The sequence below is a fragment of the Castor canadensis genome, chromosome 1, assembly GCF_047511655.1.
Source record: "Castor canadensis chromosome 1, mCasCan1.hap1v2, whole genome shotgun sequence".
Taxonomy (NCBI): Eukaryota; Metazoa; Chordata; class Mammalia; order Rodentia; family Castoridae; genus Castor; species Castor canadensis.
In genome coordinates, this window is record NC_133386.1 from 49,333,398 (window position 1) to 49,355,496 (window position 22,099).

The 22,099-nt window shown below is 36.0% G+C and overlaps 2 long non-coding RNA genes and 1 pseudogene across 2 annotated transcripts in view; 2 read left to right on the forward strand and 1 right to left on the reverse strand.

Moving 5' to 3' along the window:
• Positions 1–9,664: 9,664 nt before the first annotated feature.
• Positions 9,665–22,099, forward strand: part of LOC109677590 (uncharacterized) — a 122,149-nt gene continuing 109,714 nt past the window's right edge. The window contains exons 1-2 of the long non-coding RNA XR_012448893.1: positions 9,665–10,554; positions 10,655–10,710. This is a non-coding gene — a long non-coding RNA (uncharacterized lncRNA). The remainder of the gene's footprint in view (positions 10,555–10,654; positions 10,711–22,099) is intronic.
• Positions 10,298–22,099, reverse strand: part of LOC141424069 (uncharacterized) — a 35,675-nt gene continuing 23,873 nt past the window's right edge. Inside the window, exon 3 of the long non-coding RNA XR_012448894.1 lies at positions 10,298–10,541. This is a non-coding gene — a long non-coding RNA (uncharacterized lncRNA). The remainder of the gene's footprint in view (positions 10,542–22,099) is intronic.
• Positions 15,497–15,922, forward strand: LOC141420733 (ribosomal protein eL22-like; annotated as a pseudogene).

Genomic DNA, 22,099 nt, shown 5'->3' on the forward strand with positions numbered 1-22,099 from the left:
GAAATAACTTACTCTATGTTGAAGTTTTCGGCAAGGCTCTTTAACACAGTGCTGTTGGTGCTGTAAAACTTGAACAGTCTTGTTGGAAGGTAAGCTGACAGGTTATATTGGAAGTTTTAAAACTACTAATTTTCTTGCCTAACCAAGTCCATTCTAGATATTTGTGTCAAAGAAATAACTATGGTGGGTAGAATAATTTATGTTCTAGGAATCTTTTTCTTTGTAGCGTTTTATGATGATGAATAATTGGAAACCACCTAACTGCAAGCAACAGATGTTTAAAGTAGATTATGATGCACCCATGTGATTGAATACTTCACCTTAAAATAATATTTTAATGACATGAAACATTTTTTAAGAATTGATAAAAATCAGCTCATAAGTTTCTAAATTCCCCTAAATGTCTATTGTACACTTAAAGACAGAAGTGATATAAAACAAAATGATAATAGGGATTACTCTAAGTAGTGTGGTTGCTGGTGATTTCATTTTTTACCTTTGGGTACTTCTGCAATCCCACATTTCTAAAATTTATGCAACAAATATGTTCTAATTTTGTAATCAGAGAAACATTTTTAAAAATCATTCTTGAAATAAATAAGACAAAAAGTGGAGGTTATTTCTTCTCAGGAGAGTTGGAAACTTTTTAATAGTAACCAATGTTACATCCAGGACTAGGAGATAGTATTTTATTTCCTTTTGCCTCCCTCTTATTTTAAGTGCTGTTTATATACTGCCCTTTTCTTAATACCTAACATTCAAAGATTATTATTACTGGTCATAATGCTAACTCCTGATAAATATTTACACTAGAATGACCAATTTGAGAACATGTCTATTGTAAATAAGAACGTTTTTGAGATCCTTTTCCAAAGGCCAGATGGCTATGTTCTTTAAAAATCATAAATCCGTATAGCCGATATAGTTGGAAACAGTGCCTTAAAATAATATCTTAATGACATGAGAATAACTGATGAATGATAGTCACTCACACTGATGTCCTCTGATCCTAGAGCTATCCTATGGTACTGAGATGAGCAGAGAAGACACTCTAGAAAGCATGGTGCAGTGACCTGCAAAAAGATTTAATGAGAGGAGGATTCCTTGCACAGGGATGCAAAATTAGGAATTTTACTGAAATGTTTTTAACATGGAAACTTTTGAAGAAACTATAATATTTTTGTTCATTTAAAAATCAAAGTTATTACATGTGTGAAAGAAGAACAGGATAGAATAAAATCAGCCATTAGAGAACTGGAAATAACTCTTAGATATTGAAAATATGATCACACAACATTAGAAGATTTTTAATATAAATTTGTGGCAAGAAAGAATAATTAAAGACAGAGATATAATGGGATAAAATAAATTTATATGAATAATCAAGGAGATCTCACACCTAGAGTGTCAGAAAGTAAGAAAGACATGAAGATATTTTCAAAGAAATAATGAGAGAAAGTTTTTCTTGATGAAAGAAACTGAGACTAAAGGCTGAAATGGCTTTCTGCCCAGCCTAAAACAATAAGACACACACCAGACCCCACAGTAAACTACTGCAAAATTGTTCCTCCAAGAATAAAGACACCAAATTAAAAGCAGAAAGAGAATATGCAAACAAATAATGACAAAATAGGTAAGGAGAAATAGAAATGGAAGGATGGTTTTTAACAACAACTAGAAGCAGAAGAAAATGTTAGGGAAAATGCTTTTAAAATTCTGGAGATTCTTAACTGTGGCTCTCTTGCTCTGTTGATTATTAATCAAGCTAAGGTAATAGCAATCCCCTAATTTTAATGACTAAAGACAGAGAAGTTCATATTTCTCACTCACATAGTTGTCAATACAGGTGAGGGCACCAAGCCACTAAGTCATTAGGGACCCAGGCTGATGGAGAGTACCAAATACAATTTATGTCTCCAAAGGAGACTTGCATGTTGACCTCAGTCAGCAGAAGGAAGATAAGATAGGCCTACCTACTTCAAACTGGCCCAGGGCAGCGTATGGAGTGTCTGCATCAATTCTGCTCACATTCTTCTAGTGGAGAACCAGGCACATGCTGTTGCCTGAATATGAGGGACTCAAAGACAGGAAATCTCTGTCCAGGTAGTCACATATAGCAACAGCGTCAAATTATGGAAAGAAGAGCACAGATTTGTGGACAACTAGCAGTTATCAAAATTTTGTCTCTTATTCAGTCTTTCTGAGGAAGCTACCAACCAAGAGATGTGTACTGTCAAAATACAAAAGTCAAGGAAGGTGAAGATGTGGGATTATAGAATCAGGATTGTGGGTGATCACAGGAAAACAGTGAGGGGGACTGCCAGAGTGACAGTTACACGGCAGTCAATAGGCCCAGGAAAGCAGCCATTCAGATTGGAGTGTGTATGCATGTGAGTGAGTGTGTGTGTGTGTGTGTGCATGCATATGAGGATGTATGTGTGTGATAAAGAGTATAGAGAGAAAAATTTCCAGAAAAACATTAGGATTGGAAAAGAAATCAAAAGTTTCCCCATTTTGTTTCTAGGCTTGTCTCCAGAAGCAAGTGAATTAGTATGTACTAAGTTCTTTTAACACTGAAATTCTTATGGACTCCTCCTTGGACTCAGACTGCATTCTTCAAAGTCTGTAAACTTGTCAATTTACCATGATTCAAAATCATTCTGTGCACTGGGTTGATGTAAAAGTAGGGTGACTCCAATCACTCAATTGGATTTGCCCCTCTTGGTAACAAAGATAAGACCCTTGGGTAATAAGGTAACTCTCGCAGAGCTGGCTTAGAGCTAAATAGGCTGCCCAGTCAATAAAAGAAAAAATGAAGTATCTTTTGTCCATCATGTTCCAAGACTTAATCTTTGTTCTTGCTGGGTGTTGATACTGAGCTGGTGGGCTATTAACCCTTTAGCGTATGGCCAAAAGCACAGGCAGAACAGGTCAATGTGATCATCAGCCATTGCACAGAATATATTAACAAGGATTCGCGGGAAGGACTGAGAGTGTTTATGTGTGGAGTTGGTTTGAAGCATAAAGTAGGATAAAAGGGATTTGAAGGCAGTGGTTGAGGAGAGACTCTGGAGAGGATTTAGGACCCAAGCTCTGCATCTTGTGTCATTTTGCTTGACAGCAACATTTAGGGTAAGGCTCTTTGGAATTTTTTTCTTTTCTTACCTTTTTTTGTTTTTGTTTTTCACTACCAGGGTTTCGACTCAAGGCTTTGCACTTGCTAGACAGGCACTTTGAGCGACACCTGCAGCCCTTTTTGCTTAGTTATTTTTCATATAGTGTCTCACATCTTTCTGGGGCTACCCTTGAACTGTGATCTTCCTACCTCTACCTACCTTGTAGCTAGGATTACAGAAATGTACCACCATGCACAGTTTGTTTGTTGAGATGAAGTCTTGCTAACTTTTGCCTAGCATTGGCTTCAAACTGCAAATCTCCCTGTCTCCACCTCCTGAGTAGCTGGGATCACAGTCAGCCAGCAGGAATTTCTTTATGCTTGTGATAATGGCAAAGTTATAAGAAAAGCATATTATTGATTTTGACTTCAATTCTTATCCCTAATAGAAGTAATAGCTGTTTTGCAAGTCATTTGTTCTTAACTAAAGGGGATCTTGTTAATGTTTGAGAGCTGAAACTGAACACTCTGAACCTAACCCAGGATCCTATGCCCACTGAGAGAGAAACATGGGCTTAGCGTCAGTCTCTAGGGCAAACGTTTTAGGGAAGCCTGCTTTGGTGCATCATGGAAACCCCTCACTCACCATCAGTGTTTCCCTCAGCCCTTCATGGCTGAATTCAGAACAGGTTAGAGCTTTGCTTCAGAACAGGTTGGAGATAAGTTACTGGAAGTTAAGCACTTATAGGGGCAAAATGATTAGGGAAGAATCTGCATAGCCAAATTCTCCCAACTGCCTCATGAAAGGAAAAAAATAAAGGCAGGATTTTTAAACAGCTGAGTAGTCTAGGTTTGCTCTGGTCATCTGGAAATGAGTAACTACAGACACAATTTCTCTAGGCCAGTCAGAGCTAAGGAAACCAAATAATTATGACATTATTTAATTCGTGACTTTGTAATTGGAGTTGCATGCAATCTGAGCTCCCATTTGATTTTAAATTTAACTCAATTTTCTGCTGCCCTTGTTTTCCACATATAGCAAGCAAAGAAAGGGATATATATGTGTGTGTGTGTATATATATATATATATATATATATATGTATATCTGGGAGAAAATTAAAATTTTATGTGATTGCGTGTTTTGTTTTTCTCTTGGATTGGTGACAGCATTTCTAGAGCCTTCTGAGGTTACTTCATTTAAGAAGAATCAGTAATGCGTCCCAGGCTCTATTTGTTTTCTTCCTAGCCACTGCTGCTCTGTCTTGCCACTCAGATCTCTTCATTGTGCTGATGGCACCTGCTGTCTAACAGCTTGTAACACTAGGGCTGAGATAATGATCAGAGTGTTAAGGAAACTCACCATACTTATTGTAAAAGTAGTGTTCTTTGTTTTAAACCCATTTTTCTTTAACTGCTAAGATTTTTCATGTCTGTTTCAAGTTCAAGAGTGACATTGCATATTCTTAGTTTATAAGCTATAAAGTTACAAATAAATTTTTTACAATTAATTTTACTATTCTGTTAATAAAATACTCAAAATTTTGAAGCATATTCCTTGCTTTTTATAAAATAAATATACCTATCTATACAGAAATGGAAAGAGTATTGATGGATGGGGGTGAGTGAGCTGTAGTCCGGAAAGGACTGGTGGAGAGATAAAGTTGATGGTATGCGGAAGTTACTCTACTTTCCTGTTGCTCCCATCCCTCTTTACAGGAATGTAGGCACGTGCATACATGCATATATGTATATAGGCACATGTTCACATATACATGTTTATGCACATACACACATTTTGCATTCTCTCCACTATGTCTTATACTAGGATGTCTGATAAAATGGAAAGGGAGAAACAAACTGTTTTCTTCTTTTTCTTAGCAGGGAATGGTCACATTTGCTCTTTGAGGCATTTGCTCTACTTTGTTTTCCTTAAACAAAGTAAAAATGGTTATCTACAAGTCTTTTCATATTGCACTCCTCAGCCATATCTGGTTTCAGCTGCTGAAATGAACAATGTTATATTTTCTTAGTACACAAATAAAGTCAAATCTTCCCCCCCCCATCTGCTTTGCCCAATGGCAATTTGTTCTGAGTCTCAGAGGAGCGTTGTAATGTTCTGTACCAATCAGAGCATCCTTGGGTGAGTCACTCCATCTTCCATGCCAGCACAAGAGTTTTAAAGCCTGGTCAAAGAAAGGGGAAAATCTGGCCCCATCTGAGCTGACTCTGAACACCTTGCAAATAATATCAGTGCCTGGAGTTCTTTTAAAACTCCACATTTTAGCCTCTGACCATTCTTGTTCACTACTATGAGTAATTTAATGAGGGTTAGTTTTTACAGAATTAGATATTGAGGAGTCTTTTGTGTTTATGAATGAGATATTTAAAATAATGTTTAAAGCAAACAGTTACCTATTTTTTTCTAATGATAATTTCCAAAGACAGATTTTAGTGTACATTTTAACTTTATGAACTGCATGAGTACCATTTTGGACACAAATACCTATTTGCAAAATAGGGGGAAACAGGTCTCACTATATAGCCTAGAATTGTAAGTTCAACATTCTTCCTCCCTCAGCCTCCTAAGTGTTGGAATTATAGGCATGTGTAACTATGCCTGGTAAGAAGTGTTATTTCTAAAGTTATTTTTTATTTACTTTCTACACCTTGTGAATGGAGTATTTGAACTCAGTTTCAAGATGTGAGCTGTCCCTAACATTTACCTTTGATTTAAGGGATATTGACACATTATTATTATTATTATTATTATTTGTGGTACTGGGGCTTAAACTCAGGGCCTACACCTTGACACCTTGAACCACTCCACCAGCCCTTTTTTGTGAAGGATTTTTTTTCTTCTTTTTTTTTTTTTTTGAGATAGGATCTCGCAAACTATTTGCCTGGGTTTGCTTTCAGCCACAATCTTCCTGAGCTCTGCCTCCTGAGTAGCTAGAATTACAGGCATGAGCTACTGGCACCTGGCTCACTTATTTTTTTAAATTCATTTATTCATAAGTGCATACACTGTTTGGGTCATTTCTCTCCCAGCCCTCGCCCTCTCCCTCTCTCCCCCACCCCCCTCGCTTCCAGGCAGAACCTGTTCTGCCCTCTTCTCCAATTTTGTTGAAGAGAAGACATAAGCAATAATAAGAAAGACATAGCGTTTTTGCTAATTTGAGATAAGGAAGCTATACAGAGAGATTCCTAGCATTGTTTCCATAGACAAGTGTATTACAACCCAAATTGGTTCATCTCTACCAGACCTGTTCACTACTTCCCAGTCACCTTCCCATATTGACCTCTGTAGTTTTAAGGTTACTGTATTAGCTCCTCTGCAGTGGGCACATCAAAGACTTTCAAGTTTTTGGTTTCCTACCTATCCCTGTTCATCCTGTATGTGTTCTCCCCTTAGTGTGTGACCCACTTATTTTTAACCACAAGTACATGGTTTGTTTTTTTTTTTAAATTAGAACTTATGCATCACTATGCTTTTTCATAATCTAAAGTATAGCTGAGTCTTTCCTCTATTACTTTACAGAAAATAATTTTTGAATGACTGTTATTTGGATGACACTGGATTATCAAAAGCATCCTGACTAATGGTTTTATAATAAAATAAACAAGTTTGCAGCTCCTACAGGGCTGATGGTTTACTTTAGCACCGGAAGAGTTCAGAGAAATGAGACCCAATTACATTTGGCCTTGAAAGATGGAAATTATTTAAGAAAAAAGAGGGAGAACTTTTGGGAAGTGGTAACAGTGAGCAAAAGTATGGACAGGAAGTAGGAAGAGAGAAGAAACAAGTTTGACTCAAGTGGATACTTAAAGTTGCTAATGATATGTTATCTATTACTGTGTTACAATATTAACACAAACAGTGGCATAAAAGAGCACATGCTAATTAAACCACAATCACTGTGGGCAATATCTGGACACTACTTAGGTGATATTGCTGCCTGAGTGTCTCACAGCCCATGGCAATCAGTGTTGACATGGGCTGAAGGTCTCATCTGAGGTTTGACTGGGGAAGGATCTGATTCTAAGCCTACCTGGCAGTTGACAACATTTTGTTCCTGTGTTGCCAGAATTTGGGGCTCAGTTCCTTGCTGGCTATTTGTCATCCCCAGTTATTTGCCATTTTTGCCATCTTCCAAAACTTGACTACCAGCATCCTAAAGCCAAGAAAGAAAGGAGAGTCTCCTAGCAACAAACCATTACAATTTTGTGTGACATAATTATGTGTATACCATCACCTTTGCTATATGATACTAGTAAGATGCAAGTCAGAGATCTCACTCACCTACACTCAAGGGTGGGGTTGCACAAGGGCATGAACACTAGAGACAAAGATCAAGAGGAGCACTTAAGGGCCTATTTGCCATAAGGATCAAGAAGAAAAAAATAGAAAGAAATAAAGGTCATTTTTTTCAATGAAGAAATGAGTAATTATGGCTGGGCATGGTGGCGCAATCTGTAATTCTAGCTAGTCAAGAAGTGGAAATTTAGAGGATTGAAATTCAAAGCCAGCCAGAGCAAAATGTTAGTGATACTCTATCTTAGCCAATGGCTAGGCATGGTGGTGCACACCTGACTTCCAAGCTACAAGGGGAAGCATAAGTAAGAGGGTAGTGGTTCAAAAGCATAAGTAGGCCCACCAGGCATAAAGAGAGATTCTATCTCAAAAAAAAAAGAAAAGAAAAAGCCAATGCTGAAAGAACTAGCAGAGTGGCTCAAGTAGTAGAGCACCTGCCTAGCAAGTGTGAAGCCCTGAGTTCAAACTCCAGTACTACCAAAAAAAAAATGAGTAAATACTTATGAATAATTGCCTTCATTTTGAGTTAAAAAGCATTTGATCCTTCCTTCCTTCCTTTCTTTTCATTTTATATTATTATTATTATTATGCAGTACTGGGATTTGAACACAGGGCTTCAGTGCATTTAGCTTCTTATCTCATTGATTTCCACCTGAACTTTCCACTGTGATCTATGTTAGTAATAGTATTCTGAATTTACAAACGATTATTGTGCAACTCTATGTAGGCAGGGTGACAAGCAGTGCTTCAGGATTTCAGGTCCTTCCTTTAGATTGCATGTGATGCAGCCATCGGGAGTGAGACAGCATGGGGAGCAAGTGCAGTCAGGTATTTGAAGAGAATCTGGTGACTCAAGGGGAAAGAGCCATTTGAGAAAAGATTCCCTATACATGCATTCTGAGCATAATTTGATAGACTTGAGGGCCATATCTGTTGAAAGAATAAAGAAGAAATTGCACAAATTACAGTGTGGGGGAGGCAAGAATCAAACCTCAGTTGACTCCAGAGCTTGGACTCTTCACCACCATCCCTTGTGCTTTTAGAGTTACATGGATTCTTTGTGACAGGATCTCAGAGCTTACTGAGTCCTACCTCTTTCAGATGGGGAAGTGGACAGGCCACACAGGTGTCAGCCCCAAATCAGGGAACAAGTCATCTGGTATAGTCAGAATCAAAAGTTAAAACACAATAAAACTTAACATCCTGCTTTAAACATCCTTTTCCTTCTGATTCTTATTTTGTAGGAGGAAAGCCCTCAGAATAGCATGGATTATCACTTGTGGTTTCTAGAACAAGGTATCCCTCATAGTTGAAAGGGAAGAACTCCTTCAGGCCTCTGCTGCTCAAGGGATTGGAATATCAAGTAATTCTGTTAGAGAAATGTCTTAGCAGCAGCCACAGCATGTCTCCAGAAAGAAGGGATATGTAGAAAGCACATCATTTCTCAGTCTTTGTTTTTTTTTTTTTTCTTTATTCCTATAACTCATCAGCATAAATCCAATGTGAGACTTTGAAGGTAATATAGAGAGATAGGAGAGAGGCTTAAGCAAATCTAATCAAGCATTCCTGTCTGCTGACTTCAAAGGGAAACCAAGCATTGGGGATGTTTGTGAAGACTGAGCAGGCAGGAGGCTTAAGATATGACTGTTTGCCTGAGTGTGTAGCACTCGGGGTTAGGAGCCTCTAATGAAGCCAAAAGAATGTCTGGGGGTATAAATAGGTACTAAATGACTCTAATCTTTAAAGAGGTTCGGGATATTATTACACAATCAAGTCAGGTTGACAGATTATCTGAAAACTCCTTGTGAAGTGTTTGCTAATCGAGCAATGATCTGATTATGTCTTTATTGGTTTGAACCAATCAATCATTGTCTCCTTAATGTTCATTTTTAATAGATTAACAGGTTGACAGGTTTGGTAGCAAAGATAAAATTCAGAAAAGTAAATGAAAAGCTGGCTCATGGAGATAAGACAATTTGAGTGCAGGCATTTTCTGTTGAACCTTCCTTCAGTCTGAATCAGTTCATGTTTACCTCCCTACAGATGCCTTAACCGTCAACACCAATGGTGTTAAAGTTCTCACATGTGCACAGTCTGAAGCTCAGGAAGGTAAAGTAACTTGCCTTGGCCACAAGCCCACATGGCTGCAAAGCATCTCCCTCTGTCAAGGCTCTTAGTTCCCAATCCAATTCATGTACCATTGACTTCACCAGGAAAAAAAGTTAAAATGAGATGATCAATGCACCTAAAAAGAGCAGTGAACTGTATTAAATATATTTTATTCACATTTAGACATTAGTTTTTAGCCTTAAAGTTCTGAAACTTCTTTAAAATTTGGAAGACTGACTTGGTACTATAATACTTGATTATTGACTGAACATACTTAGCAATCTTTGGATGAGAGGTGCTACATATAGTATTCATATTACAGAGCAGCTTCGTAGAACTGGTAGAAGTTTGGATTGAATATACATCAGCTGGTTAGCCAGCAGTCAAACTATTTTGGGGCGATAATGCAGACTTGTTACAGTAGCAGGAACAAAGACAGTGGTGGCTCTGGTACTAAGTCTTCTTATTATAAACACAGGGGTCAACCCAACTCAAATTTCTCCTACTAATTGTAAGAAAGCTTTCCTTATTTTGGTCCTTAATTAAATACCTTTGTGTTTCACCTGATAATATCTTATCAGGTGAGAGCACTTTATAGTTAATGAGCTGCTCATACAGGTTATCTCTTTTGAGAGTCTCAAGTCTGTGAGGTAGTCAGGTAGGCGTCATCACCCTCTTTTTATGTGTAAGCACACACACCTGTTTATTAGTACAAAAAATGAAGTTCCCTAGCAGAGCAAGTCAGCTTCCTTACCTAAGGTTTCGGTCTTGAGCAGAGGTAATGCTGATACCATCCTTCTAGGCATGCTGGGGCCTTACCACTGTGTAGGAGGTTGGCAGTCCTGGGAGGATTAGAGAGAGATTCAGGTTTTCCTGGTGATAGTGCCAGGAAGTTACATCTCTCCCCCTGGTTTTTATCACCATGGGTTGTGAAGTTTTATGGGAGACTTGCTTCACTCTTCTGGGCCTCATGTTCTTGTTTTACCTCATCTGGGTGACTGGAGCTGAAGGAGAAAGGTATGATGTACAGCGTCCCAGGACTGCTGTGTGTGGTTATACAACATTCACATCAAAGGTGTTATACAAATTCATATTCATTATGGAATTGTCCCAACAGATTGAACCAAGTCGTTAAGGAAGAATTGCCTATTCTTATTTCTACAAAAGCTCAAGGTAAGCAGTAATCCTGAATCAAGACAAAATTATGAAAAATGATTAGAACTGAACTAAAAAGAAGGATTGATTTAGTTTCTTTATTTCATGGTCAGTGCAAAAGGAAGGATGATTAGGTTTCTCATCTCATGGTCAGTTCAGTTAAAAGGCAATTCATGAGAATATAATACAATTTATATTTAAAGACAAAAAGACACTAGATTCTTCCATGTTATATATGTCCCATCAGACAGCACAATGAATGCAGAAATTTTAAGTGTCAAGCCCAACTTCAAAAAAGAAGAATTAATTAGAAAACAACTCTGCAGAACTATAGGCATGATACAATAGGAAAAGTTGAATTCTTTCTTGTCTAAGTTTCACAGGAGATGGAGGGACCTAGTTTTATATCTCACAGGTTATTAGAAGAACTTTCCCCAAAATATTTCCATCTTCCTAATTTCATTAAGAAGGACTTTTTTCATTCCCAATCCTTACTCGAATTACCACAGTGAGAAATGAATTTATTCATAAAGAAATAATAGTTTAAAATACTTTAGTTTGGCTGGGATTTGATTGAACTAAAGCTTTACTAACAGAAATTTGAGTAAAAACTGAGCATAAAGTATAAACCATTAAACCAAGGTGAGCTTAAAGTTTCCCAAGAATGAAGGTACCAAAAGAGGTGAAAAGAAATGTGTTTTGCATGTTGCAAGCAACAATTTAAAGATGTAACAAAAGAGAAGCTATCAAAAATGTTTTTGTAAGGTTCTATAGAATGCCTGTTTTCCAATTGTATGTCCAATTTGTTATATCACATGCAAAGGATTGCAGGTATTTCTCAAAGGACTGCAATATGATCTCAAGCTTTAAATACTATTTACCTTTTTCCTCTCTGAGTTCCTGTACCTTACCTTTCATGTTTAATGAGACATCTTGGTGATATATCCTAAGATAAGTCTTTTACCTTCTTTCTTCTCCTCTATCTTGACACTGCTCCAACACCACTAATCATCTTTGAGCAGTGGACACTCTCGACTTTGAAGTCAACTGTAATCACTTAGGCATCCCCACTACTCTGTTTTTACTTCGTTTTGCATTTTCCTTGATTTTTAAAAATTCCCACACCTGCATTTTTGGTATGTTCTCTCTCTCTCTCTCTTTCTTTTACTGGGGTTTGAACTCTCAGGGTCTCACAGTTGCTAGGCAGGCTCTCTACCATTTGCCCCATGCTCCCAGCCCTTTTTGCCAGGTTACTTTTTGAATAGAGTCTAGCTTTTATGCCTGGACTGTCCTGGACTTTGAAGATGATAAGTGTATACCACCACACCCATCTGTTGATGAACATTTTTTCCCCAGCTGACCTTGAATAGTGGTCCTCTCCATCTCAACCTCCTGAGTACCACTAGGATTATAAGTGTGAGCCACTGTGTCCAGCTAATATGTACTTTCTGAACACCTTTATCTCTATTGAAATTTTTGAGCTCTTTCCCCATCCCTCCTTTGTTGGCCATATTATTGTATTGTTTGCTGGACTGGCCAGAAACCCATTTACCTTCCATCCTCTATTTCTCTCCCTCAGATGTTTCCTAAGTCTATTCTTAGTGCCTTTTCACTCTACAGATTTAGAACCTTGAGCTTGCTGCATTCAGCAACACTCTTCCCACTTTCCTTGTCTTTAGTCTTCTCTTCATTTGCTCAGTTGCTTTCATGCAACGGATACTACTTTCTTCATTCCTTGTAACCTCTTTTTTTTTTTTTTTTTTTTTTTTTTTTTAGGCAGAGATGTGTTTATTGACATAGATGATTCTGATACATTGTTAATTTTAAATTTAGGTAATAAAGTTATGTGCAGTATTACACTAATTTGTTTTTTATTTATTTATTTTTTTTTTCATTTTCTTTTATTATTCATATGTGCATACAAGGCTTGGTTTATTTCTCCCCCCTGCCCCCACCCCCTCCCTTACCACCCACTCCACCCCCTACTCTTTTGTAGTAGTTGTCAATAACCTGTCACATCAAATTTAAACAACCTCTCAAGAGATTTTGGTCTTTCCATTGCCTCCTTCTCTCTTATCTCATTACCCTCTGTTCTTAGTAGGGTCATTGTATCTTTGTTCACCCAGGATAGTCCTGGCTTATGTCTGTTGTTTCAAAACAATTATTTTCAATACCCCTATAGATAATAAATTATAGGGTCATCCTATTCATCTGGAATTTGGTCATGACTGTACCTGCTATACTGATTGACTTTGAAATTCTCTGTTTTGAATTCCCCTCATGCTTGTCAGTGTTGATACACACCATGCTTTCTGTGTATTTTTTTCTCACAGTTTCATTATCGTGACTCATATCTATCAAACGTGTGCTCAAGATCAAATGTGGTAAAACCTTTTCATTCTCTCTCCTGGTCACTGAATTTTCTTTAGAAGCCTCAATATATTTCTTCTTAGATGTCCCTTGTCATTAAGACTGTACCCCACACAAATGTGAGGGCCTAGAAAGTCTACTTTTTGTTCTTCTTTATATGGCCACATAGAATTCAGGATATGGATAGAATGAGGCTATATTCATTACCAGTTTATGACTCAAAACTATATTTTTATATGTTTGTGATTCACTATTAATTCATCATTTACAGAATCCTTAAAAATTAAAAACTCTGAATAGAAATAATTTGAAAACACAAAATAAGATTTTGATATTATTTAATCTATTTCTGATCTATTGGAACAAATATTTGGAGCAATTTTTGATATATGTCAATTAATTTATAATGTTATTATAACACTATATGAGTCAATCTGAGTGCTTTTATTTCATTTCCTCGGGATAAGGAGTCTAGAACTATCTACAGTTAAATAGCATCCTTGTTATAAAGAATTATGAAAACAAGCAGCACTTTTGTCATTTCTAATAAATGTAGGAAGTTGAAATTTTCTCATTCAAAACTAGGATTTTAGCAGCTTTAGCTTCTGCATATTGGTTTAGAGGTCAAGCAGGATCTGGAAGTGCTCTTGTTTCCCTCTTGGGTTCTTTTATTAATAAAATAGTGAGATTGCCAAGACTTTAGTAGGCTCCTATAGATTCTCTTATCATCATCTACAAAGGGTCTCTGTGGAATTCAGGACAAATGTTAGTTGACAACAGGGAGGGACAGATGACTGAAAGCAACAATTTCTGTCTCTCTTCTTATTCCTAAAGGAATTCTGCTGGGTCTTATTCGAGTGGATGGAGAAAAACAGCTAAGGATTGAGCACAGTGAACTAATTTCCTTATAACCTTCCATAAGCAATAGTTAGTTGAAAAGAATGTAAACATGTATATTGTAAAAGGAGTTCAAAAAGAAGCCCTAAGTCCTTAAAATTAATAAACCAATAAACCAAAACATAAAACTGCACAACTATTTGCATGGTTGATAAGAAAGAAAGAATTCCAAATATCTTTTTGAAGAAAGGAACTATAAAACAAGTACACTAAAGAATAAAACCTCATTAAATGCTATGTAATAGGAAAAATATAGAAGGCATCCACACAGAGAAACCAAACATAAGCTTTAAGTGACAGAGAATGCCTGAAGGAGTGAAGACTAAAGGTGTTAACTTCCTTTCCATTGTCCAGAACTTCTTAAACTTTTCTTTTGGATATTTCATCCTTCCTTGTTAAACAGGGCATTTCAAAAAGCTTCACTTTCTGAGTTATTTCTTTTGTGCTGCCGATATGGCTGCATTTTTTTTTTTTCCAGTTGTTTGCACTTGGGCTGAAATCTCAGCAGCTCACTCCTTTTTTTTTTTTAAATAAAGTTATTCTTCTTTTTATGAAGATGACAGTACCAATTAACCATCAATATTAGGTGTTCTAGGTTTTCTGTAAGTGACCATGGGTCTACTTTGTATGCTTGTATTTTCTAACATGGTTTCCTGACAACAATGAGCATTAATTTAGAGTCATGAAATAGAGCAGTTGTTCTTAAATTTGTGCTGCATATCAAAATCATATTGGGAGTTTTCTAAAAAGTGTTGATATCTGGGTTATAACACTTACCAACTAAATCACAACTTCTGAGTAAGGGATCCAGACCTCAGATTTACTGTTATTTAAAAATATGTATATGAGAGATGTGGGCCTGTAGTTTCATTTTCTTGTGACTTTTTAAACAATTAGCTTATTTGAGGTATAATTAACATATAGCAAATTTGATATATGTATATGTCTATGAAATCATCACCACAATGAAGACAATGAACATATTTATATATTTTTTCATGTCCTTTTATTTTCTCTTCTTCCTGCCCTCCCTGCCATCCACTCATCTGCTTTCCTTCTCTCTTTCTTTTCTTATGGGAGCAGAGGGGTGCTTGGGATTGAACTCAGGGCCTCATGTAATGCTAGGCAATTGCTCTACCACTGAGCTACTCTTCAGTCCACACCCTTTACTTCCCCGTCACTATAGATTAGTTGGCATTTTCTAGAATTGCATATAAATATAATTCAAACAGTATGATCCCTATGTGGTCTAGCTTCTTTTTAACAGAAATAAGTCACATGTGTTAGCAGCTGTTTGTAAATAACTTTTGAGTAGCATTCCATTGTATGAAAAAACTCATAATTTATCAGTTTACTTACTGGTGGTTATTTGAATCATGCCTATTACAAATAAAAGTGCAATAAACATTTATGCATAAATCTTTGTATATACTGATTTCCTTTTCCCTTTGTAAATATCAAGGAGTAGAGTGGCTGGGTGATATGTACATTTCTGTTTAAGAAGTTGATTTCTTGGATCATATGGCTGGCTGTCACAATGGCACTGCAGAAAGACAAGCTTAGGAGGTTAACCTGGAAGTTTAATTTGGGACTTACTCATCCAGTAGAAGACAGAAGTATTGATTCTGAAAATTTTGGTACTTTTTCTAGTGAATTGGGTTTTCATCCCTAGTTTTGCAAATTTTTTTCTGTTTTAAAATAAGAACAATTATTTTGGGAGAAGTTTCAAGTCAATGGAAAAACCAGTAGTCTCAGACATATTGTTCACATTTAACACTTTAAAAATACAGTCACAGTTGTTTTTAACAAACAGTTTTGAAAGGGTATTTTATCTTAATAAGAAATAGTTTCAGAAGAATAATCTTCATGATTGGCTTCTTGTGGCTGCATTTGACAAAGAGACTTATGAACTTTGTTTTTCCAGATTAGTCAAGATGGAGTTGGATTCGAATCTGAGGACTAATTGGCCTAACCCACATAGGGCTTTCTTTTAAATAAATGAAACATAAATGAGAAACATCTACAAATACACCTAGTTTATCAGTGAATAAAAATCACTGTACTCTTAAAAAAAAGAATTTGACAAACTCTTTTCCAAAGTGGCTATACCCTTTTACATTTTCTTCAGCATTAAGAGTTCTAGTTCCTCTACATCCTTGTCAATATTGGTATAGTCAGTTTTTTTAAGGTTTGCTACTCTAATAGATATCTAGTATTATATCACTGTGGTTTTGATTTGTATTTGACAAATGATTATGCTGAGCAAGTTTCTATGTGTTTGTTTTTTCCATGTGTTTATTTGTTAACCATATATATTAACCGTATATATTCTTTTGTGGAATGTTCAACTTTGTGTGTGTATCTTTTGAGGCAGGTTTACACTATGTAGCCCAGGCTGGTCTCAAACCTGAGATCCTCCTTCTTTTATCTTCCAGGTGCTGAGATAACAGCTTTGTAGCACTATGCCTGACCAACTTTTCTTTTTAAATGAGTCATTTGTCTTTTTATTATTAAGTAGTAGGATTTTAAAATATACTTCCAGATGAAAGTCCATAATCAAATACATCCCTTGCAAATATTTCACTCACACTATGGCTTACCTTTTTGTTTTCTTAGGATATTCCTTTGAAGAGAAAAAAATTAAATTTTGATGGGGTGAATTTGTTGACATTATAGTCTGTGCTTTGTGATTTTGACAAAGTCAAAGCCATTAAAATTTTCCTACATGTTTTTTTAAGAAAAGACAAATTTAACAGAATTTATTTGTACAAAGATCAGGAGAAGTTCAGAAAACTTCACCTTGAAGCACAGTGAGCTTTTATAGGCTGAATATGGAAGTAAAGTAGAGAAATAACCTGATTGGCTACAGCTCAGTGTTTCCCGTATTAGGCCTGGTGTGATCAATTAGCTGTCTGTGATTAGCTAAACTTCAGCTATTTGTTACAAAAAATAAACTCTTAAATTAGCCAGTTAAGTTGTGATTTATTATGTTGGAACTCAAAAGTGTGGAGATAGCCTAAAGCCAATGGCCACCAGCTTATTTAATTCAACAACTCCGGGTATTTCATGTTTGTGATACCATTTTAAATGATATTTTTACTAAATTTCAATTTCTTGGTTGTTCATTGTTAATGTTTGAAAATTATAACTGATCTTTTAGCCTGTAACTTTGCTCAAATCATTCCTTGGAGTGATTTTTGGTAGATTCTGTAGGATTTCTTCATAGATATCATGTCTTTGAATGAAGTTTTAACTTCTTCCATTTTGATATTGATAAGTTTTGTTTCTTTTTATTGCCTTATTATAGCAGTAAAAATCTCAAGTATAGTGTTGTAAAGAAATAATGAGAGTTGAAATCTTTGCTTTGTTTCTGATCTTAGAGGGAAATCATCTAGTCTTTTACCATTTAAATATGCTAAGTTTCTGTTTTGTTCTTTTTAGATACTCTATCAGGTTGAGAAACTTCCCTTCTGCTCCTAGTTTGATTAGACGTTTTGTCAGGAATAGATTTTGAATTTTGTCGAATGCTTTTCTATGTCTATAGAGTTAATGGTATGTTTTTAAAATTATCATGATGAATTGCATTGACTGATTTTTTTCAAATGTTAAAACAACCTTTCATTCCTGAGATAATTCCTAGTTAGCTATGTTGTATGGATCCTTTTATATATTGTTGGATTTAATTTACTAAAATTTTGTTAAGAATTTATGTTCATGATATGTTCATATCAGATGTTAGTCTGTAGTTTTCTTTTCTTGTAGTTTCTTTGTCTGGAAGGATTTTTGTACACTGTGTCAGAGAACATATATGACTTGAATCCTTCTGTATTTATTGAGACTTTTTTTATGGATCACAATATGTGACTAGTCTATGAACAATTTTTTAAAAAGTTAAATTGTCCTGTGTTCACTGTAATGAATCTTTCAGCACTGAGCATGGTGGTGCATGACTGTGCTCTTGGAACTTGGGAGGCTGATGCGGAAGGACCATGGGCTCAAGGACAGCCTAGTCTGCACAGTGAGACTGTGTTTACAAAAAAATAAACAACAAAACTCTAAGAGAACTTAAAAAGAAAACAAACAAAAAAACATTCCATAGGCGATTCTAATGAGTTGCTGAATTTGAGAGCCCATAGTCGAAACCAAAATCATCTGGAGGGTTTGTTAAAATGGATTTCTAAGTGCCACTGCCAGAATTTCTGCTCAACTAGTTCTGAGATTGTGCCCAAGAATTTACTTTTAATAAGTTTTCAGGTGATGCTGAGGATTCCATTCTGGGACAAAATTTGAGGATGACTGGATTAGATTCTTGATACTCAGTGGGTTGGGACAAGAGGCCTTAATATCACCTGGGAACTTCTTAGCATTGTGGAACATCCAGTCCTAGTTGTTATCTGTTAATCAAAACCTGTGCTTTAATAGGGTTCTCTGCTATTCTTATGTTCAGTAAAAGGTTCTGACTCTGTGGACTAAAACATCAATTTGAATTCTGGACTAAAATACTGATTGAATTCTGATTCGCTATGTTGAGGGTGAGTCTTGTGATTCTTCAGTACTATCAAGCATCCAAGTGATGCCAGTACTATTATTGGCCTGTGATCCACACCTTGAGCAGCAAGGGAATGGAACATCTATTTAACAGTGAAAAGGAGAAAAGAATAATAATATAAAATCCCTCCAAATAAGAAATTTAAAATTTCATAGAATCTTGATATGATAGAGAATGTAACACAGAAATGATTAACCAAGACACTAACTGCATAGGAAGCTGATGAGTACCCAAAGGAGGTAATGTGGTATGTCTCAGGTGAAGCCATTGTAGGACCTTAGTTCATGTCAAAATCAGTTATTTTAGTAGATGTAAAGAAATAGCCTAACTAAATAGTTACAAGTTTGGGTTTGGACTTAGAAATGTAGAGGTACTAGTATCTTGAACTGTCATGCTTCAAGGTGTAGCCAAGCTTATTTTTGGCAGAAGAGAAATGCCTTCAGTTAAAATTGAGAAATTTATGGAAATACGGAAATAAGTCTTATCAATAACACATTGAAAAAATCAAAACCATTGTATTAGCAGACAAAATAGGAAAATCACCTCATGATCTAGCTTTAAAGACCACCTGGCAGTGGTTTTTGATCCTGAATATAAATTAGAATCATCTGAGAGCTGAAAAGTTTGATCCATGCATCCATTATTTGGGAATTTTGTACCAATGTTAATTTCCTAATTTTGATAAGTGTACTACAATTGTGTGAGATATCACCATTAAGGGAAACTTACATGCAGAGAATGTTCACCTCTGGACATTCTTATGGATCTTACCTGAAGGTCTACATTTATTTCAAAACAAAAAGTTTTTAAAAATACAGGTGCCTAAGCAACTAAATTAGATTTTCTGAGGTTGGAACTCAGAAGTTTTAAAGATTTTTTAATGTGCTTCAGAAGTGAGAACCACTAATTTAGTTTACCAAAATAGTAGTCCTTCAAAGAGTTGGGAACCTGTAATAATTAACACTATTTTAAATAAGCAATATGTACCTACATATACATTTTTAAGACTCCCAAAATCATTATATTTGCAAAGAAAAAGAAGGAATGAAATCACCAAAAGTTTATTGAGCATCTTCTTTGTTCTAGCCATCAAAGTTGGAAAAGTGGCTAAAGTACATTTTTTTGGTGACATGTGATTTTATAATCTAGTAGGAGATATATAAGCAAATGAACAAATTTGCAATGTTTTTGTATTTGATCCATATGAAAGGTAATGGGGCAGGAGAGATGGTGTGAGATTCCTTCTGGTTGGAAGTGAATTCTTTAAATGACTCAATAGTTAGAAGTTCACTGGAAAGATTACATACAATTGTTCCTTGATATACATGGGGGATCGTCTCTAGGACCTCAATATCCTAGGAAACTCATATCTTTCACATAAAATGACATAGCATTTACGTACAACCTGCACACATTCTTCCACATGCTGTACTTTAAATCATCTTATATTACTTATAATACCTATACAATAAATGCTATGTAAATACTTGGTGTACTGTATTGTTCAGGGAGTAATTGCAAAAAATACCCTGGACATGTTCAGTATACATGCAGCTTTCTTTTCTTCCCAAATATTTTTAGTCTGCAGTTGATTGAATCTGTCAGTGTGGAACCCATGGAGATGAAGGTATTGACCGTATTCACCTTACTGAATTATCAAGTGTCTGTTTTGCTTGGGAAAAAAGCTCTGATCAGCTACCTTTTCTCTTATGTCCCCACCATCAAATGGCATTAAAATACTTTATATATTGTAGAAGAGATGGAAGTGCCTTTAAATAGGCTTGCATTGTCAAAAGCCTAGTGATTCATTATTTTGCAGTTAATAGAATGAGGCAGCTCTTTTTTTTTTTTGGAAAATTTGTTTAATGGGTGGTGTCAAAATGCTAATCAAACCACGCCTTAGAACCAAATCCATTAGTTGAATTATTCATAGAGATCTCTCAGTCTCAATAGAAACAATTTAAATGCTGAACTCAATAGAAACAATTTAAAATTCCATCCATACCGTCCAGATGTAAATAGTCCAAGTATTCTTTGCTCCTCCCACCCCCGAGAATGAAAAGTGTTTAAACTAAATGAGTAAATCTTGTAAATCTCTAAATCAAACAATACATTTCAGCCAGGTGTTTTAAAGATTATACAATTCCATAAGTTTCCTTTTTTGTGAAGGAATTTATTGTACATGGAGGAAGAAGGATTGTTTGGTTATAATAAGTGGATTGCAAAGTGACAGTTTTAAAGCATATCCTTAAGTTCTTTGATAGTCCTTCTCCAGACAGGTGGGATCTATGCCCTGTCCTATGGACTCTGTGCCACCCTTAGTAACCAGCTTGTCATCAGAAGAATGCAGGGCCAGCAACACTGGTGACTTCTGATGCTACTTTGAGTAAGACCTTGCAACTCACTCCAGCTTTTAAGGAGATATATTTTTATCTACTACATAAGCCTCCAGAGAGTTTGCCTACTGGAGGGGCCATGGATGAGTGCTCTGGTCATCCCCAGGTGAAAGTTCATCAATGACTAACTTTTACGTCCAGTCTGAGAGAAGACCATGTTGTGTTGAAAGGCCAGCCCAGCAGAGCTTTTAGTTGACACCAGCCACAGCCCACATCTCACTACAACATCCTGAAGGACCCCAGGTAAGAATTGCCCAACCAAGAACTTCCTCCATTTCTGATCCCAAAATACCGCACAAAGCAAAACAGTGATTTAAAGGCACTACATTTTTCCACCATTTATAATGCAGTAAGTGTAACTAGAAGAGTAACAGAAAATTTGTACGAACCTACTTCTGAAACAATTTGTAGGTTTGAAGGTCTTTGCCAACTAGCTTCACCTATAGTCCACAAAAATTAGTTTACTGACCAACTATTGTCCAATTTTAATTGTCTTCTAGGTTTTACATGCATTTATTTAAAAGCAGTCACTTTGATTAATTGGATTGCTAGTGGGCTTAAATACACTCAAAAGGGCAGCTGCTGCCAGAGAGGAACTGTGTTTCAGTGGACTGGAGACATAGGCCTGGTTTTTCTGGCTTCAGCCATCTGTTTCAACTGAACTAAAATAGACTGTGTACAGACTTTTGGAAGCAGTCATTGAAAGAAAATAAACTATCCTTATTTAGAAAATTTGATTTTATGAAGAGTAAAAATTTCAAAGGTCCAAGTTAGAGTATAGTTATGAAGGCAAGTTGCAAATGATTTAGGATTTCTTAGAGGAGATTTTTATATCCAAATAGGAAAACAGTTGGCACTGTTGGTTGTAGCAAGAAAATGTGAAGCTGTGTTGACAAAAAAAGCTCGGTGAGAGCTGATTTATGAAACTGCATTGTTGAAAAGGTGAGGTAGTCTAAGTCAATGAGCAAATACGGTATGTGAAACTTTTGTTCTCGGGGACACTGTCCTTCTCCAAGCAAGGCACAGATTAGTGTCACCTACAAAATTGAACAAATTCATTGTTTATGAAAATCTCTTTACATACCTCAAAAATTTAGAATTGTGCTAAATTCTTGAAATTTAAAAACTTCTGTTTTAATTTGCCTTCCTCTTCTTTTACTCTAATTAGACTAATTGGAAAAAGTAAATTAAAAAT